At 44.4% G+C, this 26,725-nt stretch overlaps 1 protein-coding gene and 23 non-coding genes across 26 annotated transcripts in view; 1 reads left to right on the top strand and 23 right to left on the bottom strand.

Annotated features, from left to right (window-relative positions):
- atp7b (ATPase copper transporting beta) overlaps positions 1-26,725 on the top strand; it is a 272,095-nt gene that overhangs the window by 71,046 nt on the left and 174,324 nt on the right. The gene's annotated exons all lie outside the window — the stretch shown is intronic.
- On the bottom strand, positions 1,594-1,666 carry trnar-ucu (transfer RNA arginine (anticodon UCU)). Its single transcript has one exon. It is a non-coding gene; the product is annotated as a tRNA-Arg (tRNA).
- On the bottom strand, positions 1,807-1,879 carry trnar-ccu (transfer RNA arginine (anticodon CCU)). The gene has a single exon. It is a non-coding gene; the product is annotated as a tRNA-Arg (tRNA).
- On the bottom strand, positions 3,662-3,735 carry trnar-ucu (transfer RNA arginine (anticodon UCU)). Its single transcript has one exon. It is a non-coding gene; the product is annotated as a tRNA-Arg (tRNA).
- On the bottom strand, positions 5,731-5,804 carry trnar-ucu (transfer RNA arginine (anticodon UCU)). The gene has a single exon. It is a non-coding gene; the product is annotated as a tRNA-Arg (tRNA).
- trnar-ccu (transfer RNA arginine (anticodon CCU)) lies at positions 5,945-6,017 on the bottom strand. The gene has a single exon. It is a non-coding gene; the product is annotated as a tRNA-Arg (tRNA).
- On the bottom strand, positions 7,800-7,872 carry trnar-ucu (transfer RNA arginine (anticodon UCU)). Its single transcript has one exon. It is a non-coding gene; the product is annotated as a tRNA-Arg (tRNA).
- trnar-ccu (transfer RNA arginine (anticodon CCU)) lies at positions 8,014-8,086 on the bottom strand. The gene has a single exon. It is a non-coding gene; the product is annotated as a tRNA-Arg (tRNA).
- On the bottom strand, positions 9,872-9,944 carry trnar-ucu (transfer RNA arginine (anticodon UCU)). The gene has a single exon. It is a non-coding gene; the product is annotated as a tRNA-Arg (tRNA).
- trnar-ccu (transfer RNA arginine (anticodon CCU)) lies at positions 10,086-10,158 on the bottom strand. Its single transcript has one exon. It is a non-coding gene; the product is annotated as a tRNA-Arg (tRNA).
- Positions 11,939-12,011, bottom strand: trnar-ucu (transfer RNA arginine (anticodon UCU)). Its single transcript has one exon. It is a non-coding gene; the product is annotated as a tRNA-Arg (tRNA).
- On the bottom strand, positions 12,153-12,225 carry trnar-ccu (transfer RNA arginine (anticodon CCU)). The gene has a single exon. It is a non-coding gene; the product is annotated as a tRNA-Arg (tRNA).
- Positions 14,015-14,087, bottom strand: trnar-ucu (transfer RNA arginine (anticodon UCU)). The gene has a single exon. It is a non-coding gene; the product is annotated as a tRNA-Arg (tRNA).
- Positions 14,229-14,301, bottom strand: trnar-ccu (transfer RNA arginine (anticodon CCU)). Its single transcript has one exon. It is a non-coding gene; the product is annotated as a tRNA-Arg (tRNA).
- trnar-ucu (transfer RNA arginine (anticodon UCU)) lies at positions 16,084-16,156 on the bottom strand. The gene has a single exon. It is a non-coding gene; the product is annotated as a tRNA-Arg (tRNA).
- On the bottom strand, positions 16,298-16,370 carry trnar-ccu (transfer RNA arginine (anticodon CCU)). Its single transcript has one exon. It is a non-coding gene; the product is annotated as a tRNA-Arg (tRNA).
- Positions 18,155-18,227, bottom strand: trnar-ucu (transfer RNA arginine (anticodon UCU)). The gene has a single exon. It is a non-coding gene; the product is annotated as a tRNA-Arg (tRNA).
- Positions 18,369-18,441, bottom strand: trnar-ccu (transfer RNA arginine (anticodon CCU)). Its single transcript has one exon. It is a non-coding gene; the product is annotated as a tRNA-Arg (tRNA).
- On the bottom strand, positions 20,225-20,298 carry trnar-ucu (transfer RNA arginine (anticodon UCU)). Its single transcript has one exon. It is a non-coding gene; the product is annotated as a tRNA-Arg (tRNA).
- Positions 20,439-20,511, bottom strand: trnar-ccu (transfer RNA arginine (anticodon CCU)). Its single transcript has one exon. It is a non-coding gene; the product is annotated as a tRNA-Arg (tRNA).
- trnar-ucu (transfer RNA arginine (anticodon UCU)) lies at positions 22,293-22,365 on the bottom strand. Its single transcript has one exon. It is a non-coding gene; the product is annotated as a tRNA-Arg (tRNA).
- trnar-ucu (transfer RNA arginine (anticodon UCU)) lies at positions 24,362-24,435 on the bottom strand. Its single transcript has one exon. It is a non-coding gene; the product is annotated as a tRNA-Arg (tRNA).
- Positions 26,432-26,504, bottom strand: trnar-ucu (transfer RNA arginine (anticodon UCU)). The gene has a single exon. It is a non-coding gene; the product is annotated as a tRNA-Arg (tRNA).
- trnar-ccu (transfer RNA arginine (anticodon CCU)) lies at positions 26,646-26,718 on the bottom strand. Its single transcript has one exon. It is a non-coding gene; the product is annotated as a tRNA-Arg (tRNA).

Here is a 26,725-nt window from a genome sequence, read left to right as displayed (position 1 = left end):
ACCACCTGTAAACTGATCAGGAAGGTTTTGCTAAGACAAGTGAAAAGCGAGTTGCAGTAGTCTAAGCATGAGGAGATGACGGTTGGGAAAACCATCTCAAGTTCAGAGCATGATAGAAATGGACTAAGTTTAGCAATGCTCCAATCCAATCCCATTTTATTTATAAAGCGCATTCACAAGGCATTACAACCAAACAAGGCGCTGTACACTAAAAATGTTGGTTAATTAAACCGGCGTTTAATGCTCCTGAGATGAAAGAAAGAAGAGCCAACAAGAAACCTGACATGAGAATCCTGGGTGAGAGCTGGGTCAAACGTCACAATGGGATTCTTAACAAAGGGTTTGGTGCGAGAAGCAATTTGATCTAGAGAGGCTGTGACTTCGGGAACCAGCTTGTCTGCGGCACAGATGAGGATCTTCGTCTTATCGTCATTCTGCTGTAGAAAGTTCCCAGCCATCCAGGTTCTAATAGAGTCTGAGCAGGTGTGTAGTAACAGCTGCAGCTTAGACATCTCATGGGGCTTAAAGGAGATGTACCGTCGGATGTCATCTGCATAAAGACGGTAGAATATTCCTTTAAAAAAAACCTCAGGATGTGTTTAAGAGACAACAGATAGAGCCTGAAAATCACAGGCCTCAGAACACAACCCTGTGAGACATCTTTTGGTGAGAGAGGTTCTGGAGGACCAAAACTTGGCGATAGCTACAGAGAAGGAACGCTCAGACAGATAAGAGAACCACTCTCGAACAGTTTCTGACAGGCCTTCCCAGTCTCTCAGCTTATCCAGTAGCAGATGATAGTCAACAGTGTCAAAAACTGCAGTTAGGTCCAGCAGAACCAGACTAAACAGTCCCCTGCATGTCTGTAAGTCAGAAGGTCATTAGAGAACTAAGAAGAGCTGTTTCAGTAGAATGGGATATAAAATAAAACCTTACTGGAAACTACTGTAGATGTTGCGTTCATCAAGAGCAGCTGTGAGGTGTTTAGCCACAGCCTTTTCCGAGATCTTGGAGATGAACGGAAGCTTAGAGATTGCTCTGAAGTTGCTTTTGAGAGCTGGAGCAGGACTCGTTTTTATAAGAAGCGGTTGGATTACAGCTTTCTTGAAATAAGCAGGGACCTGACCAGAAACCAGAGAGACCACACTGGGACAGATAGACAGAAAAGTGTTTTTAAACAAAGAAGAGGGTAAGATGTCGAGGGGGCGTGCAGAAGTCTTCATAATGTAAACTAGTTTGGATGGCTCAGGTGAAGAAACAGGGACAAAGATTCTTAGGATGAGGGGAAGGGTAGGAGTCGGAAGAGGCTGAGATAGCGCTGAAGGACAGATGGAAGATCTCACCTTAATGACTTTGTCCACAAAGAAAGACTGGATGTTTTCACCATCTCCATCAGAGTGGATGTAGGCAGTAGGTGAAGCAGGAGAAAATACTGCTGATGGCGTCAAAACACACTTAGTGAACTACTTGCTCTGGGGCACAACGATTGAACAATTGATAACCATCTTGCGTGTCCCTGTAGTGTTGAAGGAAGTCAGAAGACTCTAGAGATTTTATAGATGTGTTTGAGAGTGGTTTTGTTGAGCATTATACCACCCCAGGTGGGACTCGAACCTACAATCCCTGGCTTAGAAGGCCAGTGCCTTATCCATTAGGCCACTGGGGTACAAACCTGTGTCAATAAAGGATTTCGACATGGCCAAAAGTAATCATATCTATCAATGAGGTGACGTGATAAAAAGTACGCAAAACGTTTGCTTCATGAAACAACGTGAGGCAGAAAACATCACAATAACAGGTATATGCCACCCCAGATGGGACTTGAACCCACAATCCCTGGCTTAGGAGGACAGTGCCTTATCCATTAGGCCACTGGGGCTCGTAATTTTAAATCATACACGATCTTTATGTGCCCAAAGGTCATCAACCTACCCTACCTACTGAGCCACTGCTGCCCGTTAATGCAACAACTGCATCCAGACAACATCACTAAAACCATAATACCTGCCAATATCTGATGTGGGTGTCTTTTGACCATTTGGTCAGAAGCCGAGCACAGGCATTCTGAACCACCTGTAAACTGATCAGGAAGGTTTTGCTAAGACAAGTGAAAAGCGAGTTGCAGTAGCCTAAGCATGAGGAGATGAAGGTTGGGAAAACCATCTCAAGTTCAGAGCATGATAGAAATGGACTAAGTTTAGCAATGCTCCAATCCAATCCCATTTTATTTATAAAGCGCATTCACAAGGCATTACAACCAAACAAGGCGCTGTACACTAAAAATGTTGGTTAATTAAACCGGCGTTTAATGCTCCTGAGATGAAAGAAAGAAGAGCCAACAAGAAACCTGACATGAGAATCCTGGGTGAGAGCTGGGTCAAACGTCACAATTGGATTCTTAACAAAGGGTTTGGTGCGAGAAGCAATTTGATCTAGAGAGGCTGTGACTTCGGGAACCAGCTTGTCTGCGGCACAGATGAGGATCTTCATCTTATCGTCATTCTGCTGTAGAAAGTTCCCAGCCATCCAGGTTCTAATAGAGTCTGAGCAGGTGTGTAGTAACAGCTGCAGCTTAGACATCTCATGGGGCTTAAAGGAGATGTACCGTCAGATGTCATCTGCATAAAGACGGTAGAATATTCCTTTAAAAAAAACCTCAGGATGTGTTTAAGAGACAACAGATAGAGCCTGAAAATCACAGGCCTCAGAACACAACCCTGTGAGACATCTTTTGGTGAGAGAGGTTCTGGAGGACCAAAACTTGGCGATGGCTACAGAGAAGGAACGCTCAGACAGATAAGAGAACCACTCTCGAACAGTTTCTGACAGGCCTTCCCAGTCTCTCAGCTTATCCAGTAGCAGATGATAGTCAACAGTGTCAAAAACTGCAGTTAGGTCCATCAGAACCAGACTAAACAGTCCCCTGCATGTCTGTAAGTCAGAAGGTCATTAGAGAACTAAGAAGAGCTGTTTCAGTAGAATGGGATATAAAATAAAACCTTACTGGAAACTACTGTAGATGTTGCGTTCATCAAGAGCAGCTGTGAGGTGTTTAGCCACAGCCTTTTCCGAGATCTTGGAGATGAACGGAAGCTTAGAGATTGCTCTGAAGTTGCTGTTGAGAGCTGGAGCAGGACTCGTTTTTATAAGAAGCGGTTGGATTACAGCTTTCTTGAAATAAGCAGGGACCTGACCAGAAACCAGAGAGACCACACTGGGACAGATAGACAGAAAAGTGTTTTTAAACAAAGAAGAGGGTAAGATGTCGAGGGGGCGTGCAGAAGTCTTCATAATGTAAACTAGTTTGGATGGCTCAGGTGAAGAAACAGGGACAAAGATGCTTAGGATGAGGGGAAGGGTAGGAGTCGGAAGAGGCTGAGATAGCGCTGAAGGACAGATGGAAGATCTCACCTTAATGACTTTGTCCACAAAGAAAGACTGGATGTTTTCACCATCTCCATCAGAGTGGATGTAGGCAGTAGGTGAAGCAGGAGAAAATACTGCTGATGGCATCAAAACACACTTAGTGAACTACTTGCTCTGGGGCACAACGATTGAACAATTGATAACCATCTTGCGTGTCCCTGTAGTGTTGAAGGAAGTCAGAAGACTCTAGAGATTTTATAGATGTGTTTGAGAGTGGTTTTGTTGAGCATTATACCACCCCAGGTGGGACTCGAACCTACAATCCCTGGCTTAGAAGGCCAGTGCCTTATCCATTAGGCCACTGGGGGTACAAACCTGTGTCAATAAAGGATTTTGATATGGCCAAAAGTAATCATATCTATCAATGAGGTGACGTGATAAAAAGTACGCAAAACGTTTGCTTCATGAAACAACGTGAGGCAGAAAACATCACTATAACAGGTATATGCCACCCCAGATGGGACTTGAACCCACAATCCCTGGCTTAGGAGAACAGTGCCTTATCCATTAGGCCACTGGGGCTCGTAATTTTAAATCATACACGATCTTTATGTGCCCAAAGGTCATCAACCCACCCTACCTACTGAGCCACTGCTGCCCGTTAATGCAACAACTGCATCCAGACAACATCACTAAAACCATAATACCTGCCAATATCTGATGTGGGTGTCTTTTGACCATTTGGTCAGAAGCCGAGCACAGGCATTCTGAACCACCTGTAAACTGATCAGGAAGGTTTTGCTAAGACAAGTGAAAAGCGAGTTGCAGTAGCCTAAGCATGAGGAGATGAAGGTTGGGAAAACCATCTCAAGTTCAGAGCATGATAGAAATGGACTAAGTTTAGCAATGCTTCAATCCAATCCCATTTTATTTATAAAGCGCATTCACAAGGCATTACAACCAAACAAGGCGCTGTACACTAAAAATGTTGGTTAATTAAACCGGCGTTTAATGCTCCTGAGATGAAAGAAAGAAGAGCCAACAAGAAACCTGACATGAGAATCCTGGGTGAGAGCTGGGTCAAACGTCACAATGGGATTCTTAACAAAGGGTTTGGTGCGAGAAGCAATTTGATCTAGAGAGGCTGTGACTTCGGGAACCAGCTTGTCTGCGGCACAGATGAGGATCTTCGTCTTATCGTCATTCTGCTGTAGAAAGTTCCCAGCCATCCAGGTTCTAATAGAGTCTGAGCAGGTGTGTAGTAACAGCTGCAGCTTAGACATCTCATGGGGCTTAAAGGAGATGTACCGTCGGATGTCATCTGCATAAAGACGGTAGAATATTCCTTTAAAAAAAACCTCAGGATGTGTTTAAGAGACAACAGATAGAGCCTGAAAATCACAGGCCTCAGAACACAACCCTGTGAGACATCTTTTGGTGAGAGAGGTTCTGGAGGACCAAAACTTGGCGATGGCTACAGAGAAGGAACGCTCAGACAGATAAGATAACCACTCTCGAACAGTTTCTGACAGGCCTTCCCAGTCTCTCAGCTTATCCAGTAGCAGATGATAGTCAACAGTGTCAAAAACTGCAGTTAGGTCCAGCAGAACCAGACTAAACAGTCCCCTGCATGTCTGTAAGTCAGAAGGTCATTAGAGAACTAAGAAGAGCTGTTTCAGTAGAATGGGCTATAAAATAAAACCTTTCTGGAAACTACTGTAGATGTTGCGTTCATCAAGAGCAGCTGTGAGGTGTTTAGCCACAGCCTTTTCCGAGATCTTGGAGATGAACGGAAGCTTAGAGATTGCTCTGAAGTTGCTTTTGAGAGCTGGAGCAGGACTCGTTTTTATAAGAAGCGGTTGGATTACAGCTTTCTTGAAATAAGCAGGGACCTGACCAGAAACCAGAGAGACCACACTGGGACAGATAGACAGAAAAGTGTTTTTAAACAAAGAAGAGGGTAAGATGTCGAGGGGGCGTGCAGAAGTCTTCATAATGTAAACTAGTTTGGATGGCTCAGGTGAAGAAACAGGGACAAAGATGCTTAGGATGAGGGGAAGGGTAGGAGTCGGAAGAGGCTGAGATAGCGCTGAAGGACAGATGGAAGATCTCACCTTAATGACTTTGTCCACAAAGAAAGACTGGATGTTTTCACCATCTCCATCAGAGTGGATGTAGGCAGTAGGTGAAGCAGGAGAAAATACTGCTGATGGCGTCAAAACACACTTAGTGAACTACTTGCTCTGGGGCACAACGATTGAACAATTGATAACCATCTTGCGTGTCCCTGTAGTGTTGAAGGAAGTCAGAAGACTCTAGAGATTTTATAGATGTGTTTGAGAGTGGTTTTGTTGAGCATTATACCACCCCAGGTGGGACTCGAACCTACAATCCCTGGCTTAGAAGGCCAGTGCCTTATCCATTAGGCCACTGGGGGTACAAACCTGTGTCAATAAAGGATTTCGATATGGCCAAAAGTCATCATATCTATCAATGAGGTGACGTGATAAAAAGTACGCAAAACGTTTGCTTCATGAAACAACGTGAGGCAGAAAACATCACTATAACAGGTATATGCCACCCCAGATGGGACTTGAACCCACAATCCCTGGCTTAGGAGGACAGTGCCTTATCCATTAGGCCACTGGGGCTCGTAATTTTAAATCATACACGATCTTTATGTGCCCAAAGGTCATCAATCTACCCAACCTACTGAGCCACTGCTGCCCGTTAATGCAACAACTGCATCCAGACAACATCACTAAAACCATAATACCTGCCAATATCTGATGTGGGTGTCTTTTGACCATTTGGTCAGAAGACGAGCACAGGCATTCTGAACCACCTGTAAACTGATCAGGAAGGTTTTGCTAAGACAAGTGAAAAGCGAGTTGCAGTAGCCTAAGCATGAGGAGATGAAGGTTGGGAAAACCATCTCAAGTTCAGAGCATGATAGAAATGGACTAAGTTTAGCAATGCTTCAATCCAATCCCATTTTATTTATAAAGCGCATTCACAAGGCATTACAACCAAACAAGGCGCTGTACACTAAAAATGTTGGTTAATTAAACCGGCGTTTAATGCTCCTGAGATGAAAGAAAGAAGAGCCAACAAGAAACCTGACATGAGAATCCTGGGTGAGAGCTGGGTCAAACGTCACAATGGGATTCTTAACAAAGGGTTTGGTGCGAGAAGCAATTTGATCTAGAGAGGCTGTGACTTCGGGAACCAGCTTGTCTGCGGCACAGATGAGGATCTTCGTCTTATCGTCATTCTGCTGTAGAAAGTTCCCAGCCATCCAGGTTCTAATAGAGTCTGAGCAGGTGTGTAGTAACAGCTGCAGCTTAGACATCTCATGGGGCTTAAAGGAGATGTACCGTCGGATGTCATCTGCATAAAGACGGTAGAATATTCCTTTAAAAAAACCTCAGGATGTGTTTAAGAGACAACAGATAGAGCCTGAAAATCACAGGCCTCAGAACACAACCCTGTGAGACATCTTTTGGTGAGAGAGGTTCTGGAGGACCAAAACTTGGCGATGGCTACAGAGAAGGAACGCTCAGACAGATAAGAGAACCACTCTCGAACAGTTTCTGACAGGCCTTCCCAGTCTCTCAGCTTATCCAGTAGCAGATGATAATCAACAGTGTCAAAGACTGCAGTTAGGTCCAGCAGAACCAGACTAGAACAGTCCCCTGCATGTCTGTATGTCAGAAGGTCATTAGAGAACTAAGAAGAGCTGTTTCAGTAGAATGGGATATAAAATAAAACCTTACTGGAAACTACTGTAGATGTTGCGTTCATCAAGAGCAGCTGTGAGGTGTTTAGCCACAGCCTTTTCCGAGATCGTGGAGATGAACGGAAGCTTAGAGATTTCTCTGAAGCTGCTTTTGAGAGATGGAGCAGGACTCGTTTTTATAAGAAGCGGTTGGATTACAGCTTTCTTGAAATAAGCAGGGACCTGACCAGAAACCAGAGAGACCACACTGGGACAGATAGACAGAAAAGTGTTTTTAAAAAAAGAAGAGGGTAAGATGTCGAGGGGGCGTGCAGAAGTCTTCATAATGTAAACTAGTTTGGATGGCTCAGGTGAAGAAACAGGGACAAAGATGCTTAGGATGAGGGGAAGGGTAGTAGTCGGAAGAGGCTGAGATAGCGCTGAAGGACAGATGGAAGATCTCACCTTAATGACTTTGTCCACAAAGAAAGACTGGATGTTTTCACCATCTCCATCAGAGTGGATGTAGGCAGTAGGTGAAGCAGGAGAAAATACTGCTGATGGCGTCAAAACACACTTAGTGAACTACTTGCTCTGGGGCACAACGATTGAACAATTGATAACCATCTTGCGTGTCCCTGTAGTGTTGAAGGAAGTCAGAAGGCTCTAGAGATTTTATAGATGTGTTTGAGAGTGGTTTTGTTGAGCATTATACCACCCCAGGTGGGACTCGAACCCACAATCCCTGGCTTAGAAGGCCAGTGCCTTATCCATTAGGCCACTGGGGCTACAAACTAGTGTCAATAAAGGATTTCGATATGGCCAAAAGTAATCATATCTATCAATGAGGTGACGTGATAAAAAGTACGCAAAACGTTTGCTTCATGAAACAACGTGAGGCAGAAAACATCACTATAACAGGTATATGCCACCCCAGATGGGACTTGAACCCACAATCCCTGGCTTAGGAGGCCAGTGCCTTATCCATTAGGTCACTGGGGCTCGTAATTTTAAATCATACACGATCTTTATGTGCCCAAAGGTCATCAACCTACCCAACCTACTGAGCCACTGCTGCCCGTTAATGCAACAACTGCATCCAGAAAACATCACTAAAACCATAATACCTGCCAATATCTGATGTGGGTGTCTTTTGACCATTTGGTCAGAAGACGAGCACAGGCATTCTGAACCACCTGTAAACTGATCAGGAAGGTTTTGCTAAGACAAGTGAAAAGCAAGTTGCAGTAGCCTAAGCATGAGGAGATGAAGGTTGGGAAAACCATCTCAAGTTCAGAGCATGATAGAAATGGACTAAGTTTAGCAATGCTTCAATCCAATCCAATCCCATTTTATTTATAAAGCGCATTCACAAGGCATTACAACCAAACAAGGCGCTGTACACTAAAAATGTTGGTTAATTAAACCGGCGTTTAATGCTCCTGAGATGAAAGAAAGAAGAGCCAACAAGAAACCTGACATGAGAATCCTGGGTGAGAGCTGGGTCAAACGTCACAATGGGATTCTTAACAAAGGGTTTGGTGCGAGAAGCAATTTGATCTAGAGAGGCTGTGACTTCGTGAACCAGCTTGTCTGCGGCACAGATGAGGATCTTCGTCTTATCGTCATTCTGCTGTAGAAAGTTCCCAGCCATCCAGGTTCTAATAGAGTCTGAGCAGGTGTGTAGTAACAGCTGCAGCTTAGACATCTCATGGGGCTTAAAGGAGATATACCGTCGGATGTCATCTGCATAAAGACGGTAGAATATTCCTTTAAAAAAAACCTCAGGATGTGTTTAAGAGACAACAGATAGAGCCTGAAAATCACAGGCCTCAGAACACAACCCTGTGAGACATCTTTTGGTGAGAGAGGTTCTGAAAGACCAAAACTTGGCGATGGCTACAGAGAAGGAACGCTCAGACAGATAAGAGAACCACTCTCGAACAGTTTCTGACAGGCCTTCCCAGTCTCTCAGCTTATCCAGTAGCAGATGATAATCAACAGTGTCAAAGACTGCAGTTAGGTCCAGCAGAACCAGACTAGAACAGTCCCCTGCATGTCTGTATGTCAGAAGGTCATTAGAGAACTAAGAAGAGCTGTTTCAGTAGAATGGGATATAAAATAAAACCTTACTGGAAACTACTGTAGATGTTGCGTTCATCAAGAGCAGCTGTGAGGTGTTTAGCCACAGCCTTTTCCGAGATCTTGGAGATGAACGGAAGCTTAGAGATTGCTCTGAAGTTGCTTTTGAGAGCTGGAGCAGGACTCGTTTTTATAAGAAGCGGTTGGATTACAGCTTTCTTGAAATAAGCAGGGACCTGACCAGAAACCAGAGAGACCACACTGGGACAGATAGACAGAAAAGTGTTTTAAAAAAAGAAGAGGGTAAGATGTCGAGGGGGCGTGCAGAAGTCTTCATAATGTAAACTAGTTTGGATGGCTCAGGTGAAGAAACAGGGACAAAGATGCTTAGGATGAGGGGAAGGGTAGGAGTCGGAAGAGGCTGAGATAGCGCTGAAGGACAGATGGAAGATCTCACCTTAATGACTGTCCACAAAGAAAGACTGGATGTTTTCACCATCTCCATCAGAGTGGATGTAGGCAGTAGGTGAAGCAGGAGAAAATACTGCTGATGGCGTCAAAACACACTTAGTGAACTACTTGCTCTGGGGCACAACAATTGAACAATTGATAACCATCTTGCGTGTCCCTGTAGTGTTGAAGGAAGTCAGAAGGCTCTAGAGATTTTATAGATGTGTTTGAGAGTGGTTTTGTTGAGCATTATACCACCCCAGGTGGGACTCGAACCCACAATCCCTGGCTTAGAAGGCCAGTGCCTTATCCATTAGGCCACTGGGGCTACAAACTTGTGTCAATAAAGGATTTCGATATGGCCAAAAGTCATCATATCTATCAATGAGGTGACGTGATAAAAAGTACGCAAAACGTTTGCTTCATGAAACAACGTGAGGCAGAAAACATCACTATAACAGGTATATGCCACCCCAGATGGGACTTAAACCCACAATCCCTGGCTTAGGAGGCCAGTGCCTTATCCATTAGGCCACTGGGGCTACATAATTTGAAATCATACACGATCTTTATGTGGCCAAAGGTCATCAACCCACCCTACCTACTGAGCCACTGCTGCCCGTTAATGCAACAACTGCATCCAGAAAACATCACTAAAACCATAATACCTGCAAATATCTGATGTGGGTGTCTTTTGACCATTTGGTCAGAAGACGAGCACAGGCATTCTGAACCACCTGTAAACTGATCAGGAAGGTTTTGCTAAGACAAGTGAAAAGCGAGTTGCAGTAGCCTAAGCATGAGGAGATGAAGGTTGGGAAAACCATCTCAAGTTCAGAGCATGATAGAAATGGACTAAGTTTAGCAATGCTTCAATCCAATCCCATTTTATTTGTAAAGCGCATTCACAAGGCATTACAACCAAACAAGGCGCTGTACACTAAAAATGTTGGTTAATTAAACCGGCGTTTAATGCTCCTGAGATGAAAGAAAGAAGAGCCAACAAGAAACCTGACATGAGAATCCTGGGTGAGAGCTGGGTCAAACGTCACAATGGGATTCTTAACAAAGGGTTTGGTGCGAGAAGCAATTTGATCTAGAGAGGCTGTGACTTCGGGAACCAGCTTGTCTGCGGCACAGATGAGGATCTTCGTCTTATCGTCATTCTGCTGTAGAAAGTTCCCAGCCATCCAGGTTCTAATAGAGTCTGAGCAGGTGTGTAGTAACAGCTGCAGCTTAGACATCTCATGGGGCTTAAAGGAGATGTACCGTCGGATGTCATCTGCATAAAGACGGTAGAATATTCCTTTAAAAAAAACTCAGGATGTGTTTAAGAGACAACAGATAGAGCCTGAAAATCACAGGCCTCAGAACACAACCCTGTGAGACATCTTTTGGTGAGAGAGGTTCTGGAGGACCAAAACTTGGCGATGGCTACAGAGAAGGAACGCTCAGACAGATAAGAGAACCACTCTCGAACAGTTTCTGACAGGCCTTCCCAGTCTCTCAGCTTATCCAGTAGCAGATGATAGTCAACAGTGTCAAAAACTGCTGTTAGGTCCAGCAGAACCAGACTAAACAGTCCCCTGCATGTCTGTAAGTCAGAAGGTCATTAGAGAACTAAGAAGAGCTGTTTCAGTAGAATGGGATATAAAATAAAACCTTACTGGAAACTACTGTAGATGTTGCGTTCATCAAGAGCAGCTGTGAGGTGTTTAGCCACAGCCTTTTCCGAGATCTTGGAGATGAACGGAAGCTTAGAGATTGCTCTGAAGTTGCTTTTGAGAGCTGGAGCAGGACTCGTTTTTATAAGAAGCGGTTGGATTACAGCTTTCTTGAAATAAGCAGGGACCTGACCAGAAACCAGAGAGACCACACTGGGACAGATAGACAGAAAAGTGTTTTAAAAAAAGAAGAGGGTAAGATGTCGAGGGGGCGTGCAGAAGTCTTCATAATGTAAACTAGTTTGGATGGCTCAGGTGAAGAAACAGGGACAAAGATGCTTAGGATGAGGGGAAGGGTAGGAGTCGGAAGAGGCTGAGATAGCGCTGAAGGACAGATGGAAGATCTCACCTTAATGACTGTCCACAAAGAAAGACTGGATGTTTTCACCATCTCCATCAGAGTGGATGTAGGCAGTAGGTGAAGCAGGAGAAAATACTGCTGATGGCGTCAAAACACACTTAGTGTAACTACTTTCTCTGGGGCACTGCATTTGAACAACTGATAACCATCTTGCGTGTCCCTGCAGTGTTGAAGGAAGTCAGAAGACTCTAGAGATTTTATAGATGTGTTTGAGAGTGGTTTTGTTGAGCATAAAAGCACCACAGGTGGGAATCAAACCCACAATCCCTGGCTTAGAAGGCCAGTGCCTTATCCATTAGGCCACTGGGGCTACAAACTTTTGTCCATGAAGGATTTCGATATGGCCAAAAGTCATCATATCTATCAATGAGGTGACGTGATAAAAAGTACGCAAAACGTTTGCTTCATGAAACAACGTGAGGCAGAAAACATCACTATAAGAGGTATATGCCACCCCAGATGGGACTTAAACCCACAATCCCTGGCTTAGGAGGCCAGTGCCTTATCCATTAGGCCACTGGGGCTACATAATTTGAAATCATACACGATCTTTATGTGGCCAAAGGTCATCAACCCACCCTACCTACTGAGCCACTGCTGCCCGTTAATGCAACAACTGCATCCAGAAAACATCACTAAAACCATAATACCTGCCAATATCTGATGTGGGTGTCTTTTGACCATTTGGTCAGAAGACGAGCACAGGCATTCTGAACCACCTGCAAACTGATCAGGAAGGTTTTGCTAAGACAAGTGAAAAGCGAGTTGCAGTAGTCTAAGCATGAGGAGATGACGGTTGGGAAAACCATCTCAAGTTCAGAGCATGATAGAAATGGACTAAGTTTAGCAATGCTCCAATCCAATCCAATCCCATTTTATTTATAAAGCGCATTCACAAGGCATTACAACCAAACAAGGCGCTGTACACTAAAAATGTTGGTTAATTAAACCGGCGTTTAATGCTCCTGAGATGAAAGAAAGAAGAGCCAACAAGAAACCTGACATGAGAATCCTGGGTGAGAGCTGGGTCAAAAGTCACAATGGGATTCTTAACAAAGGGTTTGGTGCGAGAAGCAATTTGATCTAGAGAGGCTGTGACTTCGGGAACCAGCTTGTCTGCGGCACAGATGAGGATCTTCGTCTTATCGTCATTCTGCTGTAGAAAGTTCCCAGCCATCCAGGTTCTAATAGAGTCTGAGCAGGTGTGTAGTAACAGCTGCAGCTTAGACATCTCATGGGGCTTAAAGGAGATGTACCGTCGGATGTCATCTGCATAAAGACGGTAGAAAATTCCTTTAAAAAAAACCTCAGGATGCGTTTAAGAGACAACAGATAGAGCATGAAAATCACAGGCCTCAGAACACAACCCTGTGAAACATCTTTTGGTGAGAGAGGTTGTGGAGGACCAAAACTTGGTGATGGCTACAGAGAAGGAACGCTCAGACAGATAAGAGAACCACTCTCGAACAGTTTCTGACAGGCCTTCCCAGTCTCTCAGCTTATCGAGTAGCAGATGATAATCAACAGTGTCAAAGACTGCAGTTAGGTCCAGCAGAACCAGACTAGATCAGTCCCCTGCATGTCTGTATGTCAGAAGGTCATTAGAGAACTAAGAAGAGCTGTTTCAGTAGAATGGGATATAAAATAAAACCTTACTGGAAACTACTGTAGATGTTGCGTTCATCAAGAGCAGCTGTGAGGTGTTTAGCCACAGCCTTTTCCGAGATCGTGGAGATGAACGGAAGCTTAGAGATTTCTCTGAAGCTGCTTTTGAGAGATGGAGCAGGACTCGTTTTTATAAGAAGCGGTTGGATTACAGCTTTCTTGAAATAAGCAGGGACCTGACCAGAAACCAGAGAGACCACACTGGGACAGATAGACAGAAAAGTGTTTTTAAAAAAAGAAGTGGGTAAGATGTCGAGGGGGCGTGCAGAAGTCTTCATAATGTAAACTAGTTTGGATGGCTCAGGTGAAGAAACAGGGACAAAGATGCTTAGGATGAGGGGAAGGGTAGGAGTCGGAAGAGGCTGAGATAGCGCTGAAGGACAGATGGAAGATCTCACCTTAATGACTTTGTCCACAAAGAAAGACTGGATGTTTTCACCATCTCCATCAGAGTGGATGTAGGCAGTAGGTGAAGCAGGAGAAAATACTGCTGATGGTGTCAAAACACATTTAGTGAACTACTTGCTCTGGGGCACAATGATTGAACAATTGATAACCATCTTGCGTGTCCCTGTAGTGTTGAAGTAAGTCAGAAGACTCTAGAGATTTTATAGATGTGTTTGAGAGTGTTTTTGTTGAGCATTATACCACCCCAGGTGGGACTCGAACCCACAATCCCTGGCTTAGAAGGCCAGTGCCTTATCCATTAGGCCACTGGGGCTACAAACTTGTGTCAATAAAGGATTTCGATATGGCCAAAAGTAATCATATCTATCAATGAGGTGACGTGATAAAAAGTACGCAAAACGTTTGCTTCATGAAACAACGTGAGGCAGAAAACATCACTATAACAGGTATATGCCACCCCAGATGGGACTTGAACCCACAATCCCTGGCTTAGGAGGCCAGTGCCTTATCCATTAGGCCACTGGGGCTCGTAATTTTAAATCATACACGATCTTTATGTGCCCAAAGGTCATCAACCTACCCAACCTACTGAGCCACTGCTGCCCGTTAATGCAACAACTGCATCCAGACAACATCACTAAAACCATAATACCTGCCAATATCTGATGTGGGTGTCTTTTGACCATTTGGTCAGAAGCCGAGCACAGGCATTCTGAACCACCTGTAAACTGATCAGGAAGGTTTTGCTAAGACAAGTGAAAAGCGAGTTGCAGTAGCCTAAGCATGAGGAGATGAAGGTTGGGAAAACCATCTCAAGTTCAGAGCATGATAGAAATGGACTAAGTTTAGCAATGCTTCAATCCAATCCCATTTTATTTGTAAAGCGCATTCACAAGGCATTACAACCAAACAAGGCGCTGTACACTAAAAATGTTGGTTAATTAAACCGGCGTTTAATGCTCCTGAGATGAAAGAAAGAAGAGCCAACAAGAAACCTGACATGAGAATCCTGGGTGAGAGCTGGGTCAAACGTCACAATGGGATTCTTAACAAAGGGTTTGGTGCGAGAAGCAATTTGATCTAGAGAGGCTGTGACTTCGGGAACCAGCTTGTCTGCGGCACAGATGAGGATCTTCGTCTTATCGTCATTCTGCTGTAGAAAGTTCCCAGCCATCCAGGTTCTAATAGAGTCTGAGCAGGTGTGTAGTAACAGCTGCAGCTTAGACATCTCATGGGGCTTAAAGGAGATGTACCGTCGGATGTCATCTGCATAAAGACGGTAGAATATTCCTTTAAAAAAAACTCAGGATGTGTTTAAGAGACAACAGATAGAGCCTGAAAACCACAGGCCTCAGAACACAACCCTGTGAGACATCTTTTGGTGAGAGAGGTTCTGGAGGACCAAAACTTGGCGATGGCTACAGAGAAGGAACGCTCAGACAGATAAGAGAACCACTCTCGAACAGTTTCTGACAGGCCTTCCCAGTCTCTCAGCTTATCCAGTAGCAGATGATAGTCAACAGTGTCAAAAACTGCTGTTAGGTCCAGCAGAACCAGACTAAACAGTCCCCTGCATGTCTGTAAGTCAGAAGGTCATTAGAGAACTAAGAAGAGCTGTTTCAGTAGAATGGGATATAAAATAAAACCTTACTGGAAACTAACTACTGTAGATGTTGCGTTCATCAAGAGCAGCTGTGAGGTGTTTAGCCACAGCCTTTTCCGAGATCTTGGAGATGAACGGAAGCTTAGAGATTGCTCTGAAGTTGCTTTTGAGAGCTGGAGCAGGACTCGTTTTTATAAGAAGCGGTTGGATTACAGCTTTCTTGAAATAAGCAGGGACCTGACCAGAAACCAGAGAGACCACACTGGGACAGATAGACAGAAAAGTGTTTTAAAAAAAGAAGAGGGTAAGATGTCGAGGGGGCGTGCAGAAGTCTTCATAATGTAAACTAGTTTGGATGGCTCAGGTGAAGAAACAGGGACAAAGATGCTTAGGATGAGGGGACGGGTAGGAGTCGGAAGAGGCTGAGATAGCGCTGAAGGACAGATGGAAGATCTCACCTTAATGACTGTCCACAAAGAAAGACTGGATGTTTTCACCATCTCCATCAGAGTGGATGTAGGCAGTAGGTGAAGCAGGAGAAAATACTGCTGATGGCGTCAAAACACACTTAGTGAACTACTTGCTCTGGGGCACAACAATTGAACAATTGATAACCATCTTGCGTGTCCCTGTAGTGTTGAAGGAAGTCAGAAGGCTCTAGAGATTTTATAGATGTGTTTGAGAGTGGTTTTGTTGAGCATTATACCACCCCAGGTGGGACTCGAACCCACAATCCCTGGCTTAGAAGGCCAGTGCCTTATCCATTAGGCCACTGGGGCTACAAACTTGTGTCAATAAAGGATTTCGATATGGCCAAAAGTCATCATATCTATCAATGAGGTGACGTGATAAAAAGTACGCAAAACGTTTGCTTCATGAAACAACGTGAGGCAGAAAACATCACTATAACAGGTATATGCCACCCCAGATGGGACTTAAACCCACAATCCCTGGCTTAGGAGGCCAGTGCCTTATCCATTAGGCCACTGGGGCTACATAATTTGAAATCATACACGATCTTTATGTGGCCAAAGGTCATCAACCCACCCTACCTACTGAGCCACTGCTGCCCGTTAATGCAACAACTGCATCCAGACAACATCACTAAAACCATAATACCTGCCAATATCTGATGTGGGTGTCTTTTGACCATTTGGTCAGAAGCCGAGCACAGGCATTCTGAACCACCTGTAAACTGATCAGGAAGGTTTTGCTAAGACAAGTGAAAAGCGAGTTGCAGTAGCCTAAGCATGAGGAGATGAAGGTTGGGAAAACCATCTCAAGTTCAGAGCATGATAGAAATGGACTAAGTTTAGCAATGCTTCAATCCAATCCCATTTTATTTATAAAGCGCATTCACAAGGCATTACAACCAAAAAAGGTGCTGTACACTAAAAATGTTCGTTAATTAAACCGGCGTTTAATGCTCCTGAGATGAAAGAAAGAAGAGCCAACAAGAAACCTGACATGAGAATCCTGGGTGAGAGCTGGGTCAAACGTCACAATGGGATTCTTAACAAAGGGTTTGGTGCGAGAAGCAATTTGATCTAGAGAGGCTGTGACTTCGGGAACCAGCTTGTCTGCGGCACAGATGAGGATCTTCGTCTTATCGTCATTCTGCTGTAGAAAGTTCCCAGCCATCCAGGTTCTAATAGAGTCTGAGCAGGTGTGTAGTAACAGCTGCAGCTTAGACATCTCATGGGGCTTAAAGGAGATGTACCGTCGGATGTCATCTGCATAAAGACGGTAGAATATTCCTTTAAAAAAAACCTCAGGATGTGTTTAAGAGACAACAGATAGAGCCTGAAAATCACAGGCCTCAGAACACAACCCTGTGAGACATCTTTTGGTGAGAGAGGTTCTGGAGGACCAAAACTTGGCGATGGCTACAGAGAAGGAACGCTCAGACAGATAAGAGAACCACTCTCGAACAGTTTCTGGCAGGCCTTCCCAGTCTCTCAGCTTATCCAGTAGCAGATGATAATCAACAGTGTCAAAGACTGCAGTTAGGTCCAGCAGAACCAGACTAGAACAGTCCCCTGCATGTCTGTATGTCAGAAGGTCATTAGAGAACTAAGAAGAGCTGTTTCAGTAGAATGGGATATAAAATAAAACCTTACTGGAAACTACTGTAGATGTTGCGTTCATCAAGAGCAGCTGTGAGGTGTTTAGCCACAGCCTTTTCCGAGATCGTGGAGATGAACGGAAGCTTAGAGATTTCTCTGAAGCTGCTTTTGAGAGATGGAGCAGGACTCGTTTTTATAAGAAGCGGTTGGATTACAGCTTTCTTGAAATAAGCAGGGACCTGACCAGAAACCAGAGAGACCACACTGGGACAGATAGACAGAAAAGTGTTTTTAAAAAAAGAAGAGGGTAAGATGTCGAGGGGGCGTGCAGAAGTCTTCATAATGTAAACTAGTTTGGATGGCTCAGGTGAAGAAACAGGGACAAAGATGCTTAGGATGAGGGGAAGGGTAGGAGTCGGAAGAGGCTGAGATAGCGCTGAAGGACAGATGGAAGATCTCACCTTAATGACTTTGTCCACAAAGAAAGACTGGATGTTTTCACCATCTCCATCAGAGTGGATGTAGGGAGTAGGTGAAGCAGGAGAAAATACTGCTGATGGCGTCAAAACACACTTAGTGAACTACTTGCTCTGGGGCACAACGATTGAACAATTGATAACCATCTTGCGTGTCCCTGTAGTGTTGAAGGAAGTCAGAAGATTCTAGAGATTTTATAGATGTGTTTGAGAGTGGTTTTGTTGAGCATTATACCACCCCAGGTGGGACTCAAACCCACAATCCCTGGCTTAGAAGGCCAGTGCCTTATCCATTAGGCCACTGGGGCTACAAACTTGTGTCAATAAAGGATTTTGATATGGCCAAAAGTAATCATATCTATCAATGAGGTGACGTGATAAAAAGTATGCAAAACGTTTGCTTCATGAAACAACGTGAGGCAGAAAACATCACTATAACAGGTATATGCCACCCCAGATGGGACTTGAACCCACAATACCTGGCTTAGGAGGCCAGTGCCTTATCCATTAGGCCACTGGGGCTCGTAATTTTAAATCATACACGATCTTTATGTGCCCAAAGGTCATCAACCTACCCTACCTACTGAGCCACTGCTGCCCGTTAATGCAACAACTGCATCCAGACAACATCACTAAAACCATAATACCTGCCAATATCTGATGTGGGTGTCTTTTGACCATTTGGTCAGAAGCCGAGCACAGGCATTCTGAACCACCTGTAAACTGATCAGGAAGGTTTTGCTAAGACAAGTGAAAAGCGAGTTGCAGTAGCCTAAGCATGAGGAGATGAAGGTTGGGAAAACCATCTCAAGTTCAGAGCATGATAGAAATGGACTAAGTTTAGCAATGCTTCAATCCAATCCCATTTTATTTATAAAGCGCATTCACAAGGCATTACAACCAAAAAAGGTGCTGTACACTAAAAATGTTGGTTAATTAAACCGGCGTTTAATGCTCCTGAGATGAAAGAAAGAAGAGCCAACAAGAAACCTGACATGAGAATCCTGGGTGAGAGCTGGGTCAAACGTCACAATGGGATTCTTAACAAAGGGTTTGGTGCGAGAAGCAATTTGATCTAGAGAGGCTGTGACTTCGGGAACCAGCTTGTCTGCGGCACAGATGAGGATCTTCGTCTTATCGTCATTCTGCTGTAGAAAGTTCCCAGCCATCCAGGTTCTAATAGAGTCTGAGCAGGTGTGTAGTAACAGCTGCAGCTTAGACATCTCATGGGGCTTAAAGGAGATGTACCGTCGGATGTCATCTGCATAAAGACGGTAGAATATTCCTTTAAAAAAAACCTCAGGATGTGTTTAAGAGACAACAGATAGAGCCTGAAAATCACAGGCCTCAGAACACAACCCTGTGAGACATCTTTTGGTGAGAGAGGTTCTGGAGGACCAAAACTTGGCGATGGCTACAGAGAAGGAACGCTCAGACAGATAAGAGAACCACTCTCGAACAGTTTCTGACAGGCCTTCCCAGTCTCTCAGCTTATCCAGTAGCAGATGATAATCAACAGTGTCAAAGACTGCAGTTAGGTCCAGCAGAACCAGACTAGAACAGTCCCCTGCATGTCTGTATGTCAGAAGGTCATTAGAGAACTAAGAAGAGCTGTTTCAGTAGAATGGGATATAAAATAAAACCTTACTGGAAACTACTGTAGATGTTGCGTTCATCAAGAGCAGCTGTGAGGTGTTTAGCCACAGCCTTTTCCGAGATCGTGGAGATGAACGGAAGCTTAGAGATTTCTCTGAAGCTGCTTTTGAGAGCTGGAGCAGGACTCGTTTTTATAAGAAGCGGTTGGATTACAGCTTTCTTGAAATAAGCAGGGACCTGACCAGAAACCAGAGAGACCACACTGGGACAGATAGACAGAAAAGTGTTTTTAAAAAAAGAAGAGGGTAAGATGTCGAGGGGGCGTGCAGAAGTCTTCATAATGTAAACTAGTTTGGATGGCTCAGGTGAAGAAACAGGGACAAAGATGCTTAGGATGAGGGGAAGGGTAGGAGTCGGAAGAGGCTGAGATAGCGCTGAAGGACAGATGGAAGATCTCACCTTAATGACTTTGTCCACAAAGAAAGACTGGATGTTTTCACCATCTCCATCAGAGTGGATGTAGGCAGTAGGTGAAGCAGGAGAAAATACTGCTGATGGCGTCAAAACACACTTAGTGAACTACTTGCTCTGGGGCACAACGATTGAACAATTGATAACCATCTTGCATGTCCCTGTAGTGTTGAAGGAAGTCAGAAGACTCTAGAGATTTTATAGATGTGTTTGAGAGTGGTTTTGTTGAGCATTATACCACCCCAGGTGGGACTCGAACCTACAATCCCTGGCTTAGAAGGCCAGTGCCTTATCCATTAGGCCACTGGGGGTACAAACCTGTGTCAATAAAGGATTTCGATATGGCCAAAAGTCATCATATCTATCAATGAGGTGACGTGATAAAAAGTACGCAAAACGTTTGCTTCATGAAACAACGTGAGGCAGAAAACATCACTATAACAGGTATATGCCACCCCAGATGGGACTTGAACCCACAATCCCTGGCTTAGGAGGACAGTGCCTTATCCATTAGGCCACTGGGGCTCGTAATTTTAAATCATACACGATCTTTATGTGCCCAAAGGTCATCAATCTACCCAACCTACTGAGCCACTGCTGCCCGTTAATGCAACAACTGCATCCAGACAACATCACTAAAACCATAATACCTGCCAATATCTGATGTGGGTGTCTTTTGACCATTTGGTCAGAAGCCGAGCACAGGCATTCTGAACCACCTGTAAACTGATCAGGAAGGTTTTGCTAAGACAAGTGAAAAGCGAGTTGCAGTAGCCTAAGCATGAGGAGATGAAGGTTGGGAAAACCATCTCAAGTTCAGAGCATGATAGAAATGGACTAAGTTTAGCAATGCTTCAATCCAATCCCATTTTATTTATAAAGCGCATTCACAAGGCATTACAACCAAACAAGGCGCTGTACACTAAAAATGTTGGTTAATTAAACCGGCGTTTAATGCTCCTGAGATGAAAGAAAGAAGAGCCAACAAGAAACCTGACATGAGAATCCTGGGTGAGAGCTGGGTCAAACGTCACAATGGGATTCTTAACAAAGGGTTTGGTGCGAGAAGCAATTTGATCTAGAGAGGCTGTGACTTCGGGAACCAGCTTGTCTGCGGCACAGATGAGGATCTTCGTCTTATCGTCATTCTGCTGTAGAAAGTTCCCAGCCATCCAGGTTCTAATAGAGTCTGAGCAGGTGTGTAGTAACAGCTGCAGCTTAGACATCTCATGGGGCTTAAAGGAGATGTACCGTCGGATGTCATCTGCATAAAGACGGTAGAATATTCCTTTAAAAAAAACCTCAGGATGTGTTTAAGAGACAACAGATAGAGCCTGAAAATCACAGGCCTCAGAACACAACCCTGTGAGACATCTTTTGGTGAGAGAGGTTCTGGAGGACCAAAACTTGGCGATGGCTACAGAGAAGGAACGCTCAGACAGATAAGAGAACCACTCTCGAACAGTTTCTGACAGGCCTTCCCAGTCTCTCAGCTTATCCAGTAGCAGATGATAGTCAACAGTGTCAAAAACTGCAGTTAGGTCCAGCCGAACCAGACTAAACAGTCCCCTGCATGTCTGTAAGTCAGAAGGTCATTAGAGAACTAAGAAGAGCTGTTTCAGTAGAATGGGATATAAAATAAAACCTTACTGGAAACTACTGTAGATGTTGCGTTCATCAAGAGCAGCTGTGAGGTGTTTAGCCACAGCCTTTTCCGAGATCTTGGAGATGAACGGAAGCTTAGAGATTGCTCTGAAGTATCTTTTGAGAGCTGGAGCAGGACTCGTTTTTATAAGAAGCGGTTGGATTACAGCTTTCTTGAAATAAGCAGGGACCTGACCAGAAACCAGAGAGACCACACTGGGACAGATAGACAGAAAAGTGTTTTTAAACAAAGAAGAGGGTAAGATGTCGAGGGGCCTGCAGAAGTCTTCATAATGTAAACTAGTTTGGATGGCTCAGGTGAAGATACAGGGACAAAGATGCTTTGGATGAGGGGAAGGGTAGGAGTCGGAAGAGGCTGAGATAGCGCTGAAGGACAGATGGAAGATCTCACCTTAATGACTTTGTCCACAAAGAAAGACTGGATGTTTTCACCATCTCCATCAGAGTGGATGTAGGCAGTAGGTGAAGCAGGAGAAAATACTGCTGATGGCGTCAAAACACACTTAGTGAACTACTTGCTCTGGGGCACAACGATTGAACAATTGGTAACCATCTTGCGTGTCCCTGTAGTGTTGAAGGAAGTCAGAAGACTCTAGAGATTTTATAGATGTGTTTGAGAGTGGTTTTGTTGAGCATTATACCACCCCAGGTGGGACTCGAACCTACAATCCCTGGCTTAGAAGGCCAGTGCCTTATCCATTAGGCCACTGGGGCTACAAACCTGTGTCAATAAAGGATTTCGATATGGCCAAAAGTCATCATATCTATCAGTGAGGTGACGTGATAAAAAGTATGCAAAACGTTTGCTTCATGAAACAATGTGAGGCAGAAAACATCACTATAACAGGTATATGCCATCCCAGATGGGACTTGAACCCACAATCCCTGGCTTAGGAGGACAGTGCCTTATCCATTAGGCCACTGGGGCTCGTAATTTTAAATCATACACGATCTTTATGTGCCCAAAGGTCATCAACCTACCCAACCTACTGAGCCACTGCTGCCCGTTAATGCAACAACTGCATCCAGACAACATCACTAAAACCATAATACCTGCCAATATCTGATGTGGGTGTCTTTTGACCATTTGGTCAGAAGCCGAGCACAGGCATTCTGAACCACCTGTAAACTGATCAGGAAGGTTTTGCTAAGACAAGTGAAAAGCGAGTTGCAGTAGCCTAAGCATGAGGAGATGAAGTTTGGGAAAACCATCTCAAGTTCAGAGCATGATAGAAATGGACTAAGTTTAGCAATGCTTCAATCCAATCCCATTTTATTTATAAAGCGCATTCACAAGGCATTACAACCAAACAAGGCGCTGTACACTAAAAATGTTGGTTAATTAAACCGGCGTTTAATGCTCCTGAGATGAAAGAAACAAGAGCCAACAAGAAACCTGACATGAGAATCCTGGGTGAGAGCTGGGTCAAACGTCACAATGGGATTCTTAACAAAGGGTTTGGTGCGAGAAGCAATTTGATCTAGAGAGGCTGTGACTTCGGGAACCAGCTTGTCTGCGGCACAGATGAGGATCTTCGTCTTATCGTCATTCTGCTGTAGAAAGTTCCCAGCCATCCAGGTTCTAATAGAGTCTGAGCAGGTGTGTAGTAACAGCTGCAGCTTAGACATCTCATGGGGCTTAAAGGAGATGTACCGTCGGATGTCATCTGCATAAAGACGGTAGAATATTCCTTTAAAAAAAACCTCAGGATGTGTTTAAGAGACAACAGATAGAGCCTGAAAATCACAGGCCTCAGAACACAACCCTGTGAGACATCTTTTGGTGAGAGAGGTTGTGGAGGACCAAAACTTGGCGATGGCTACAGAGAAGGAACGCTCAGACAGATAAGAGAACCACTCTCGAACAGTTTCTGACAGGCCTTCCCAGTCTCTCAGCTTATCCAGTAGCAGATGATAGTCAACAGTGTCAAAAACTGCAGTTAGGTCCAGCAGAACCAGACTAAACAGTCCCCTGCATGTCTGTAAGTCAGAAGGTCATTAGAGAACTAAGAAGAGCTGTTTCAGTAGAAAGGGCTATAAAATAAAACCTTCCTGGAAACTACTGTAGATGTTGCGTTCATCAAGAGCAGCTGTGAGGTGTTTAGCCACAGCCTTTTCCGAGATCGTGGAGATGAACGGAAGCTTAGAGATTGCTCTGAAGTTGCTTTTGAGAGCTGGAGCAGGACTCGTTTTTATAAGAAGTGGTTGGATTACAGCTTTCTTGAAATAAGCAGGGACCTGACCAGAAACCAGAGAGACCACACTGGGACAGATAGACAGAAAAGTGTTTTTAAACAAAGAAGAGGGTAAGATGTCGAGGGGGCGTGCAGAAGTCTTCATAATGTAAACTAGTTTGGATGGCTCAGGTGAAGAAACAGGGACAAAGATGCTTAGGATGAGGGGAAGGGTAGGAGTCGGAAGAGGCTGAGATAGCGCTGAAGGACAGATGGAAGATCTCACCTTAATGACTTTGTCCACAAAGAAAGACTGGATGTTTTCACCATCTCCATCAGAGTGGATGTAGGCAGTAGGTGAAGCAGGAGAAAATACTGCTGATGGCGTCAAAACACACTTAGTGAACTACTTGCTCTGGGGCACAACGATTGAACAATTGATAACCATCTTGCATGTCCCTGTAGTGTTGAAGGAAGTCAGAAGACTCTAGAGATTTTATAGATGTGTTTGAGAGAGGTTTTGTTGAGCATTATACCACCCCAGGTGGGACTCGAACCTACAATCCCTGGCTTAGAAGGCCAGTGCCTTATCCATTAGGCCACTGGGGGTACAAACCTGTGTCAATAAAGGATTTTGATAAGGCCAAAAGTCATCATATCTATCAATGAGGTGACGTGATAAAAAGTACGCAAAACGTTTGCTTCATGAAACAACGTGAGGCAGAAAAAATCACTATAACAGGTATATACCACCCCAGATGGGACTTGAACCCACAATCCCTGGCTTAGGATGACAGTGCCTTATCCATTAGGCCACTGGGGCTCGTAATTTTAAATCATACACGATCTTTATGTGCCCAAAGGTCATCAACCTACCCTACCTACTGAGCCACTGCTGCCCGTTAATGCAACAACTGCATCCAGACAACATCACTAAAACCATAATACCTGCCAATATCTGATGTGGGTGTCTTTTGACCATTTGGTCAGAAGCCGAGCACAGGCATTCTGAACCACCTGTAAACTGATCAGGAAGGTTTTGCTAAGACAAGTGAAAAGCGAGTTGCAGTAGCCTAAGCATGAGGAGATGAAGGTTGGGAAAACCATCTCAAGTTCAGAGCATGATAGAAATGGACTAAGTTTAGCAATGCTTCAATCCAATCCCATTTTATTTATAAAGCGCATTCACAAGGCATTACAACCAAACAAGGCGCTGTACACTAAAAATGTTGGTTAATTAAACCGGCGTTTAATGCTCCTGAGATGAAAGAAAGAAGAGCCAACAAGAAACCTGACATGAGAATCCTGGGTGAGAGCTGGGTCAAACGTCACAATGGGATTCTTAACAAAGGGTTTGGTGCGAGAAGCAATTTGATCTAGAGAGGCTGTGACTTCGGGAACCAGCTTGTCTGCGGCACAGATGAGGATCTTCGTCTTATCGTCATTCTGCTGTAGAAAGTTCTCAGCCATCCAGGTTCTAATAGAGTCTGAGCAGGTGTGTAGTAACAGCTGCAGCTTAGACATCTCATGGGGCTTAAAGGAGATGTACCGTCGGATGTCATCTGCATAAAGACGGTAGAATATTCCTTTAAAAAACACCTCAGGATGCGTTTAAGAGACAACAGATAGAGCATGAAAATCACAGGCCTCAGAACACAACCCTGCGAAACATCTTTTGGTGAGAGAGGTTGTGGAGGACCAAAACTTGGTGATGGCTACAGAGAAGGAACGCTCAGACAGATAAGAGAACCACTCTCGAACAGTTTCTGACAGGCCTTCCCAGTCTCTCAGCTTATCCAGTAGCAGATGATAATCAACAGTGTCAAAGACTGCAGTTAGGTCCAGCAGAACCAGACTAGAACAGTCCCCTGCATGTCTGTATGTCAGAAGGTCATTAGAGAACTAAGAAGAGCTGTTTCAGTAGAATGGGATATAAAATAAAACCTTACTGGAAACTACTGTAGATGTTGCGTTCATCAAGAGCAGCTGTGAGGTGTTTAGCCACAGCCTTTTCCGAGATCGTGGAGATGAACGGAAGCTTAGAGATTTCTCTGAAGCTGCTTTTGAGAGATGGAGCAGGACTCGTTTTTATAAGAAGCGGTTGGATTACAGCTTTCTTGAAATAAGCAGGGACCTGACCAGAAACCAGAGAGACCACACTGGGACAGATAGACAGAAAAGTGTTTTTAAAAAAAGAAGAGGGTAAGATGTCGAGGGGGCGTGCAGAAGTCTTCATAATGTAAACTAGTTTGGATGGCTCAGGTGAAGAAACAGGGACAAAGATGCTTAGGATGAGGGGAAGGGTAGGAGTCGGATGAGGCTGAGATAGCGCTGAAGGACAGATGGAAGATCTCACCTTAATGACTTTGTCCACAAAGAAAGACTGGATGTTTTCACCATCTCCATCAGAGTGGATGTAGGCAGTAGGTGAAGCAGGAGAAAATACTGCTGATGGCGTCAAAACACATTTAGTGAACTACTTGCTCTGGGGCACAACGATTGAACAATTGATAACCATCTTGCGTGTCCCTGTAGTGTTGAAGGAAGTCAGAAGACTCTAGAGATTTTATAGATGTGTTTGAGAGTGTTTTTGTTGAGCATTATACCACCCCAGGTGGGACTCGAACCCACAATCCCTGGCTTAGAAGGCCAGTGCCTTATCCATTAGGCGACTGGGGCTACAAACTTGTGTCAATAAAGGATTTCGATATGGCCAAAAGTAATCATATCTATCAATGAGGTGACGTGATAAAAAGTACGCAAAACGTTTGCTTCATGAAACAACGTGAGGCAGAAAACATCACTATAACAGGTATCTGCCACCCCAGATGGGACTTGAACCCACAATCCCTGGCTTAGGAGGCCAGTGCCTTATCCATTAGGCCACTGGGGCTCAAAAT

This window comes from Nothobranchius furzeri, chromosome 1 (genome assembly GCF_043380555.1).
Source record: "Nothobranchius furzeri strain GRZ-AD chromosome 1, NfurGRZ-RIMD1, whole genome shotgun sequence".
Taxonomy (NCBI): domain Eukaryota; kingdom Metazoa; phylum Chordata; class Actinopteri; order Cyprinodontiformes; family Nothobranchiidae; genus Nothobranchius; species Nothobranchius furzeri.
Note: the sequence above shows the minus strand (reverse complement) of the source record. Positions and strands in the feature narration are given on the sequence as shown.